Raw genomic sequence first — 9,268 nt, forward strand, 5'->3', positions numbered from 1 at the left:
AAATGAGACTATTTTGGCTTCTCCTGTCTGGAGGGGAGATGTGAGGGCAGAGGGGGCCAGAAGCTGGCGGAATGGACACGAAAAGAGAGAGTGGAGGGAGGGAGTGTACTGCCTCATTAGGGGAAGAGCAATTAGGTTTATATAAGTTTTTGTATGAGAGACTGACTCGATTTGTAAATTTTCACTTAAAGCACAATAAAAATTAAAAAAAAATGTTAAGCTGTTTCCCCAGCTTGAAGTAATGTCTGGCTCATAGTAGGCACCCAATAATTTTTTTTTTTTTGAATGAGTGAATAAATTATGAACACTATTAGCAGATTCATTTCCATATACAGCAGCCAAGCTAGACTATTGAGTCTTCCCGTCTTTGGAATTCTACCCAAATAATTTCATCTTTCTAATACATTTGCCTTGGAATTGTGTCAATATGCCTCAATATATACATTCCTAGGAATCCTAACTATGCTTCTAGTCTCTTCTCAAATGTAAGCTACCCCATGAAGCATTTTCAGTTCTCTGAGTAGATGAAATCCCCTCTGTCCTTAAACCAGCATTAGGATTAGGATTATACCATTAGTTTTCTCTTATGCAGTTTTTCATTAAAATTAATCTGGGTGTTTATTTTCCTCCTCTAAAGTATAAATCATTGAGGGTGAAGATGATTTTGGATTTATCTTTATATGGCTCTTAGTACAAAGGTGCTATATTAGCTTCCCAGTGCCTCTATGACAAATTATCAAAAACTAGATGGTTTAAGACAAAAGAAATTTTGTCCTCTCACAGTTCTGGAGGCCAGAAGTCTGAAATCAAGGTGTTGGGAGTGTTGGTTCCTTCTGAAGGCTTTCAGAGAACATCTGATCCATGCCTCTCTCCCAGATTTTGGTGGTTGAAGGCAACCCTTGGCATTCCTTGACTTGTAGGCACATCAATCCAATCTGTGTCTCTTTCTTCACTTGTTCTCCTCTCTGTATGTGTCTGTTCTGTATCTCCAAGTCTCCATCTCCTTATAAGGACACCAGTCATCGGATTTAGAGCTTGCCTCAATCCAATATTACTTCACCTTAACACAGTCATATCTGCAAAGACTCTATTTTCAGATAAGGTCACATTCAGCATTACTGGAGGTTAAGATTTCAACATATTTGTTGGGGGACTCAATTCAATGCTCAGCAGGTGCTTTTCACATAGTAAACACTTTATGGAAATCTTGGCTGGCTTTTAATGATAAGTAATCAAACTATATGTTAATTGCATTTAATGAGCAAAATAGTTATAAGATTCAGTTACTGAAGCGAAGGTCACATAACAGTGAAAGAATTCATTTTATGTTCAAGAATTTGTGTTTATGGTGAGATTCACTCTTTCGTTGCCATATTTAAATACTTAATACTTTCTTTTAATGTTTGAGTATTTTCTATAAAAGCTTATTATTATTGAACAATGTGAAAATGCAAGAACACTTTCAAAAACTTATGCAAACCAAATGCAATTGCTATATTCCCTTGTTACTAGAAGTTCTTGGCATGTCTTGTTGTTAGGTGCTGTCGAGTTGGCTCTGACTCATAGCAACTCTGTGTACAACAGAATGAAACACTGCCTGGCACTGCACCATCCTCACAATTGTTGTTATGTTTGAGCCCATTGTTGCAGCCACTGTGTCAGGCCATCTCATTGAGGGTCTTACTCTTTTTCACTGACCCTGTACTTTACCAAGCATGATGTCCTTCTCCAGGGACTGATCCCTTCTGATAATAGGTCCAAACTATGTGAGATGCAGACTCTCCATCCTTGCTTCTAAGGAGCGTTCTGGTTGTACTTCTTCCAAGACAGATTTTTTGTTCTTTTGGCAGTCCATGGTATATTCAATATTCTCTGCCAACACCACAATTCAAAGGTGTCCATTCTTCTTCGGTCTTCCTTATTCATTGTCCAGCTTTCACATGCATATGAGGTGACTGAGAACACCATGGCTTGGGTCAGGCGCACCTAAGTCTTCAAGGTGACGTCTTTGTTTTTCAACACTTTAAAGAGGTCTTTTGCAACAGATTTGCCCAATGCAATGCATCTTTTGATTTCTTGACTGCTGCTTCCATGGTGTTGATTGTGGATCCAAGTAAAATGAAATCCTTGACAGCCTCAATCTTTTTTTCCATTTATCATGTTGTTACTTATTGGTTCAGCTCTGAGAATTTTTGTTTTGTTTATGTTGAAGTGTAATCCATACTGAAGGCTGTGGTCTTTCATGTTCATCAGTAAATGCTTCAAGCCCTCTTTACTTTCAGTAAGCAAAGTTGTGTCATCTGCATAATGCAGGTTGTTCATGAGTCTTCCACCAATCCTGATGCCCCATTCTTCCTCACATAGTCCAGCTTCTCAGATGATGATTATTATTATTATCAGCATACAGATTGAATAGATATGTTGAAAGGATACAACCTTGACGCACACCTTCCTGAGTTTAAACCATGCAGTGTCCCCTTGTTCTGTTCCAACAACTGCCTCTTGATCCATGTACGGATTCCTCACGAGCACAGTTAAGTGTTCTGGCATTCTCATTCCCTGAAATGTTATCCATTATTTGTTACAATCCACACAGTCGACTGCCTTAGCATAGTCAATAAAACACAGGTAAACATCTTTCTGGTATTCTCTGCTTTCAGCCAGGATCCATCTGACATGAGCAATGATATCCCTGGTTCCATGTCCTCTTCTAAATCCAGCTTGAATTTCTGGCAGTTCCTTGTTGATACACTGCTGCAGCCACTTTTGAATGATCGTCAGCAAAATTTTACTTGTATGTGATATTAATGATATTGTTTGATAATTTCTACATTCATTTGGATCACCTTTCTTGGGAGTAGGCATATATATGGATCTCTTCCAGTTGGCTGCCCAGGTAGCTAGCTGTCTTCCAAATTTCTTGGCAGAGACAAGTAAGCACATCTAGAGCTGCATCCATTTGTTGAAACATCTCAGTTGGTATTCTATTTCCAGAGCCTTGTTTTTTGCCAATGCTTTCAGTGCAGCTTGGACTTCTTCCTTCAGTACCATTGGTCTTTGAGGTATTTATTTGGTGTTTGTTTCTTTAAGGAGTAATTATGGGAGAGACTGCTAGTTGTCCCCCAATATCCAATTCTCCTCTTCTTCAATTGTAATTTTTAATTGGTCACAGTCTGCCTGGAATAAAATGCTATGATGATAGCTTTGTGGATGAGAATCAGCAAAAAGTTGATTCCCAGAAGGTGGAGATTAATCACATACTTGCTTTTCCACTTCTTAATCCTTATGACACCAACCACCCATATGGCATTCTCTTTTTCTTACCCTGCCCACACAGGGCTGGTTAGACCTTATAAGAAGACACTGTCCTTGGGTTTGTAAATTTGTTGAAATGACTCACAGAAGTCTTGAAAGATATATTCACCACTTCTGTTTTGTCTTGTTTTTGTACTAAAAGTGTTTAAATGAGGATCATCATAAGGCAGAGACGCATGGGAGAGGTCTGGGAAGGTTCTCAGCATGACGCTTCTTAGTCTCAGAGAGGGTATGTCAGCCTCTCTTCACCAACCAAGAAGTTCTATAAGGCTTAGGGTTACTGGCTTTTATTGTCCAGGCCTGCATGATAAGCTAAATCTAGCCTCCTAAGCATGGGTGGATTAGATTAGCCAGTAAGCAAGGTACACATGCACTTACATTAAGCAAAGTATGCATGGGCTTACTTTTGTTTATTTACTAACCTGTAGTTCACAATTTCACATGGGTTTCTGTAGTGAAAAGCAGGTGAAATTGTCCACTACAGATTGGTAAGTAAACACAAATAAGCCCGTGAGTACCTTACTTATTGGGTAATCTGTCTGTCTTAGGCTGGGTTCTCTAGAGAAGCAAAACCAGTAAAGCATATAAATACATGTGTTATTGTTGTTGAATAGCAGCAGAACATTGTTTGATGTAGTGCCAGAAGATAAGCCACTCAGGTCGGAGGGCACTCAAAATACGACTGGGGAAGAGCTGCCTCCTCAAAGTAGAGTCGATCTTAATGATGTGAATTAAGTCAAGCTTTCAAGGCCTTCATTTGCTGATGTGGTATGACTCAAAATGAGAAGAAACAGCTACAAACATCCACTAATAATTGAAATGTAGAATGTACAAAGTATGATTTAGGAAAATTGGAGATTGTCAAAAATGCAATAGAGTGCATAAACACCGATATCCTAGGCTAAAATGGACTGGTATTGACCATCTTGAATAGGACAACATATGGTCTACTATGCTGGGAATGACATCTTGAAGAGGAAGATATTGCATTCATTATCAAAAAGAACATATCAAGATCTATCCTGAAGTACAATGCTGTCAGTTATAAGATAATATCCATACCCCTACCAGGAAGACCAGTTAATATGACTATTATTCAAATTTACACATCAACCACTAAGGCCAAAGATGAGGAAATTGAAAGTTTTTCCCAACTTCTATAGTTCGAAATTGATCGAACATGGAATCAGGGTGCATTGACAATTACTGGTGATTGGAATGCGAAAGTTGGAAACAAAGAAGAAGGATCAGTAGTTGGAAAATACGGCTTTGGTGATAGAAAGGATGCCAGAGATCACATGATAGAATTTTGCAAGAATAATGACTTCATTGCAAATACCTTTTTGCATCAACATAATCATGGCCCAGCCAAGTTGATACATAACCTTAACGATCACACTGGCCCTGCTCCTGAGGCAAGCGGATATTGGCCTCCTGGGTGCGTCTTTTCTGGTCTGACCAATCCCCATTCACCAGCACAAATCCTCCAGTGTGGCCTGGAAGTCTTAGGCCAAGGTAACCCAGTTACTCCAAGGGTTATTTCTCTGGAGCCAAGGGCAAAACCACCTTACAGGGTAGGTCCTTTCCCCACTAGTACTAAATTGTATTATCTTCTATATTAGTTTCCTAAGGCTAAAAAAAATACTGCAAAATTGGTTGGTTATAAGAACAGAAATACTGTCTCACAGTTCTGGGGACTAGAAGCCCAAATTAACTACTGGAACATGCCTTCCTCAGTCTTCATATGGCTATCTTTCTTCTGTCTGTCTCTCTCTGTCTCTTCTCCTTTTATAAGGACAGCACTGAGATTGGATTAGGACCCACCCTACTCCAGTATGACCTCATGTTAACTGATAACATTTTCAAAGACCCTATTTCAAGAAAAAGTCATGTTCACAAGTACCAGAGTTTAGGACGTCAACATATTTTTTGGGGGGAGTACACAATTCAGTTCATAACACCTCGCGTGCAGCTAGGCATACACATAGACTTAACTAAATGCTGGCTAGTGCGAAACAAGTGAATTATCTTCCTTCTCCCATTCTGCCTTAGAATATACAAATACTGCTGCTTCTGTGGCCATCTTGGACCATAAAAGGATATTGGGAATGGTATCCATGTATAAGGAAGCAACAAGATAGCCCTGATTCCTAAATCGTGGTATAACATGCCATCCTTGGGCTGACTACCTCTGTACTTCTGAGTGTAATAAGAAAAATAAACCCTCATCTTGTTTCAATCACAATTATTTATTTATTGCTATTGTTACCTGCACCTGAATCTAACCCTAACTAATAGGAGTCTAAAATTGGCCATGCATTAGACAGAATTGAGGCTGAATTCTGACTTTGATGTTTACCAGATACATTACCTTAATAAAACTCAATTCCTTCATCTGTAAAATTGACAAGCAAACAAACAACAGCAAACAAAAACTCCTGATATGGTTGTATAGAGGAAAAAAATGCCCTTTATGTAGAAAATGTGTAAAGAACTTGGCCCATGGTAAATGATCAAAATTGTTATTAGTAAACATTCTCAAGGAATTTCTTACTATTCTTATTTTGATATGACTTTTGGAACAAAATCTTATTGATTAGATCAAAGTCCAGCTCTCACAGGAGCTGATGAGAAGACTGAGCATCAGTTTAATTCTGAGAGCTGTTGAAGTCAACTGCTCTGATTCATCTAGGATACCATGGGTACTGGCCTCTAGTTCACGGGTAGCCGGAGGCATCTGCATTTCAACATCATCCTCACAGAAGCAGCCAATACTTTTACACTGATTAGTATGTGCTGAGTGGCTGGGCCAGAAAGCATAGAGAATGTGCTTAGCTCAGGGCCTGCAAAATGATGTTCACTGAATCTGAACTTACCTCTAAAAAACTCTAGAGCCCATAAATGAATGGCTCAGCACTAGACAAACTATTTAGGAGACATGTAAAAAAGACAAGTGATATACACTCTAATTAATAGGAATTTGGAAAAGACCATGACAAATGTTATATCTGCCATCTATTCTGTACTTAATAAAGCACTTTCATTTACCTTATCTCAGTCCTTTATTTGTTAACAATAAACTTATTTAAATTAGAATTTATGAAAGCCTTCAATATGCTAATACACATCAAAAATTTCCAAATTATGATATAAAATTAATCTTCCCTATGCTTTTCCAACAAAACATCATTAATCTCCTGTAGGACCAGAATGCCACGGAACACAGTTTAGAAAGTGTTTCGTTTAGAAGTTGCGATGACTTTCAGGGTGTGGTCTGTGTTTCAATGACTCTATAAATGTTTCTTGATTTTTTTCCCATTTGTTATTATTATTATTATCCTCATTTTATTATCTTAACTTAATAGATGAAAAATCTGATGCTTAGAGGAGATAAATGATTTGCCCAAGTCAAAAATCAGTGGCAGAGATGGCATTTAATTCTTACTGGGAATCTTCTGTTGTGTGAACTCAAGTGGTCAGGCCTCACAATTGAGGTAGACAGAAAAACTCATGAGTAAATACGTGCTCTGGTGCTGTACCATTCCTTGGCAGTGTGATCTGGGGCAAATTTTGTAAACTTTCTGGTCCTTATATGCTTCCTTTGCTATAAAATATAGGTGTAATTGGATTAATGACTTCTGAAATCCCCAATAGCCCTAAAATTTCTTAATTCGATCTGAGGATATAGATGGGTAAAGAAGATGAATGAGATTGTTACAAGTGTCAGAGGAACAACTTGACCCCTCAAAGTTAGTATCCACTGGCTGACTCTCTCTAAACCTGAGCAATCATCATCATCATAATGTTGTTTTTCCTTTTTAATCTTTATTATTATCATTACTAATAAAACTATTATTGATCGTTAATTAAGTTGGTAGAGAGTTTTCATCATTTATTTTCCCATCTTATACTTTGGAGCTCTGGCGACTCAGTGACTAAGAACTCAGCTGCTAACCAAAAGGTCGGCAGTTTGAATCCACCAGCCACTCCTTGGAAACTCTACAGGGCAATTCTACTCTGTCTTATAGGGTTTTTATGAAAAGGAATTGACTCAACGTCAACAGGTTTTTTTTTTTGAATACTTTGGTCATTATGAGATAGAATGTGAAAGCAGACATACCTGGCTCTTTTTAGATTAAGCAGTGGGCTGCCAACTGAAAAGGTCAGCTGTTCAAACCCACCGAGTGGCTCCATGGAAGAAAAGACCTAGTGATCTGCTTCTGTAAAGATTACAGCCTAGGAAACCCGTTCTATTCTGTCATACAGGGTCTCTGAATAGAGATTGACTCCACATCATCTAACAACAACAAGAAGGCAAACGGAGGATTTGCATAAAGCCCCCCAATAAACAAAGTGCAGAGTCAAGGTCTGCTGACTTCTGGGTTTATGTTCTTTCTTGAAGATTGCCTTTTTCTCTCCGTAATTAATATTTTAAAATATTTTTCTTAGAATATAGATCTCTTCCAGACTTAGATTTCTTAACTTTAATTTTGTACAGGGATCATGATCTCCATATAATTGGAGCCAGATTCTTATTTTTTCTTTCAGCCCTGGGGCTTCCTTCTTTACCTATAAAAATAGATGATTAAAATATCTTTCTATTTGCAGCATCCTGTAGCAACACTATAAACACAAATTTCATATCTCCTCTTATGAAAATGCCTCAAATTTCAACTCACAGGTAAAGGTATTATACCTCGAAACTATACCAGAACCTTGAAACTATACCAGAGATTTAATAAATTCCTCTTTAAATACAGTTTTCATCTAAATTATTCCATCTCTTTACAGCAGAGTAAAGGCTGAGAAAGTATTCTAGGTTGCAGACATGTTTGTAAGGTACTAAAGGGAGAAGATGGATGGCATCAATAGAGGAATATAATTACCAAGCACCTAATAGATTATTTAAATATAAATTCTTTCTAAATGTCCCTTTACCGATTGAACAAAATACCTTTTGTGTGGTAGGTAACATTTATTTACCCTTTCAACAAACATTGATTATAAACTTTTGCCAGAATTTGTGCTAGGCTCTGGTTGATTCAGAGATAAGCAAGACAAAAAGAACCAAAACAAATAAATTAAAAATAAATATCTTTGACCTCAAAGATTTCATAGTCTAATGGGAGACAGAGATAAGTTATCATATTGTTAGAGTCAAAGTAAAAACAGCGCTGTTAGAGGTAGGCAGAATATGATATGCCAACTGTTATGGATTGAATTGTATCTGACCAAAATCCTTATTGTAAATCCTAATTCCTGTACAAGCAGATGTAATCTCACTCAGGAATAGGGTTGTGTAGTGTGATGGATCACTTTTGTGTGGGCTTTCTCACCATGGTCTTGTAACTCACACACAGTCATTGGGTGAGACCATGCAACTAGGGTTTATGGAACCCTAACAAAGGATTAGTCAGTTTTGCCATCCCACTAGGCTTAAAAGAGAGCCAATTCCAGAGCAAAGAGAGGACCTCATCACCACCAAGGAAGAAGAGCCTTTGGACCAAGGATTCCTGCACTGAGAAGCTTCTAGAACTAGGAGACTGGGAGAGAGAGCTATAACACTGAAGATGACGAGAAGCGGTGGCAGAGAAATGGCAGCAGGAAGGACCAGCAGGAGACACCCACAGGAGACTGCACAGTGGGCTTTCCTGCCCATGGAATGAGGAAGCTGAGTGTCTTTGGGTAGGAGGTTTGCTGGAGGAGCAGGGTGCCCCTGGGCACTTGGTGGAGCTAGGTTTGCTTACCCATGGAACTAGAGCTGAACGCCTTCTGGCCGAGGCTTACTGGAGGAGTGAGTTGCCTCTGGACTCTTATCGGCAGAGCTAAAAGAGCTTTGTAACACTTGCCTGAGCAAAATGGAAGCCAAGGGGACAGAGGGAGGCATACCAGCTGAGAAGAAGCTATCTGATGGAAGAACTGCACGTATGCTGAGTGTTCCTGAACCTGAATT

The sequence above is a fragment of the Elephas maximus genome, chromosome 3 (genome assembly GCF_024166365.1).
Source record: "Elephas maximus indicus isolate mEleMax1 chromosome 3, mEleMax1 primary haplotype, whole genome shotgun sequence".
Lineage (NCBI taxonomy): Eukaryota > Metazoa > Chordata > Mammalia > Proboscidea > Elephantidae > Elephas > Elephas maximus.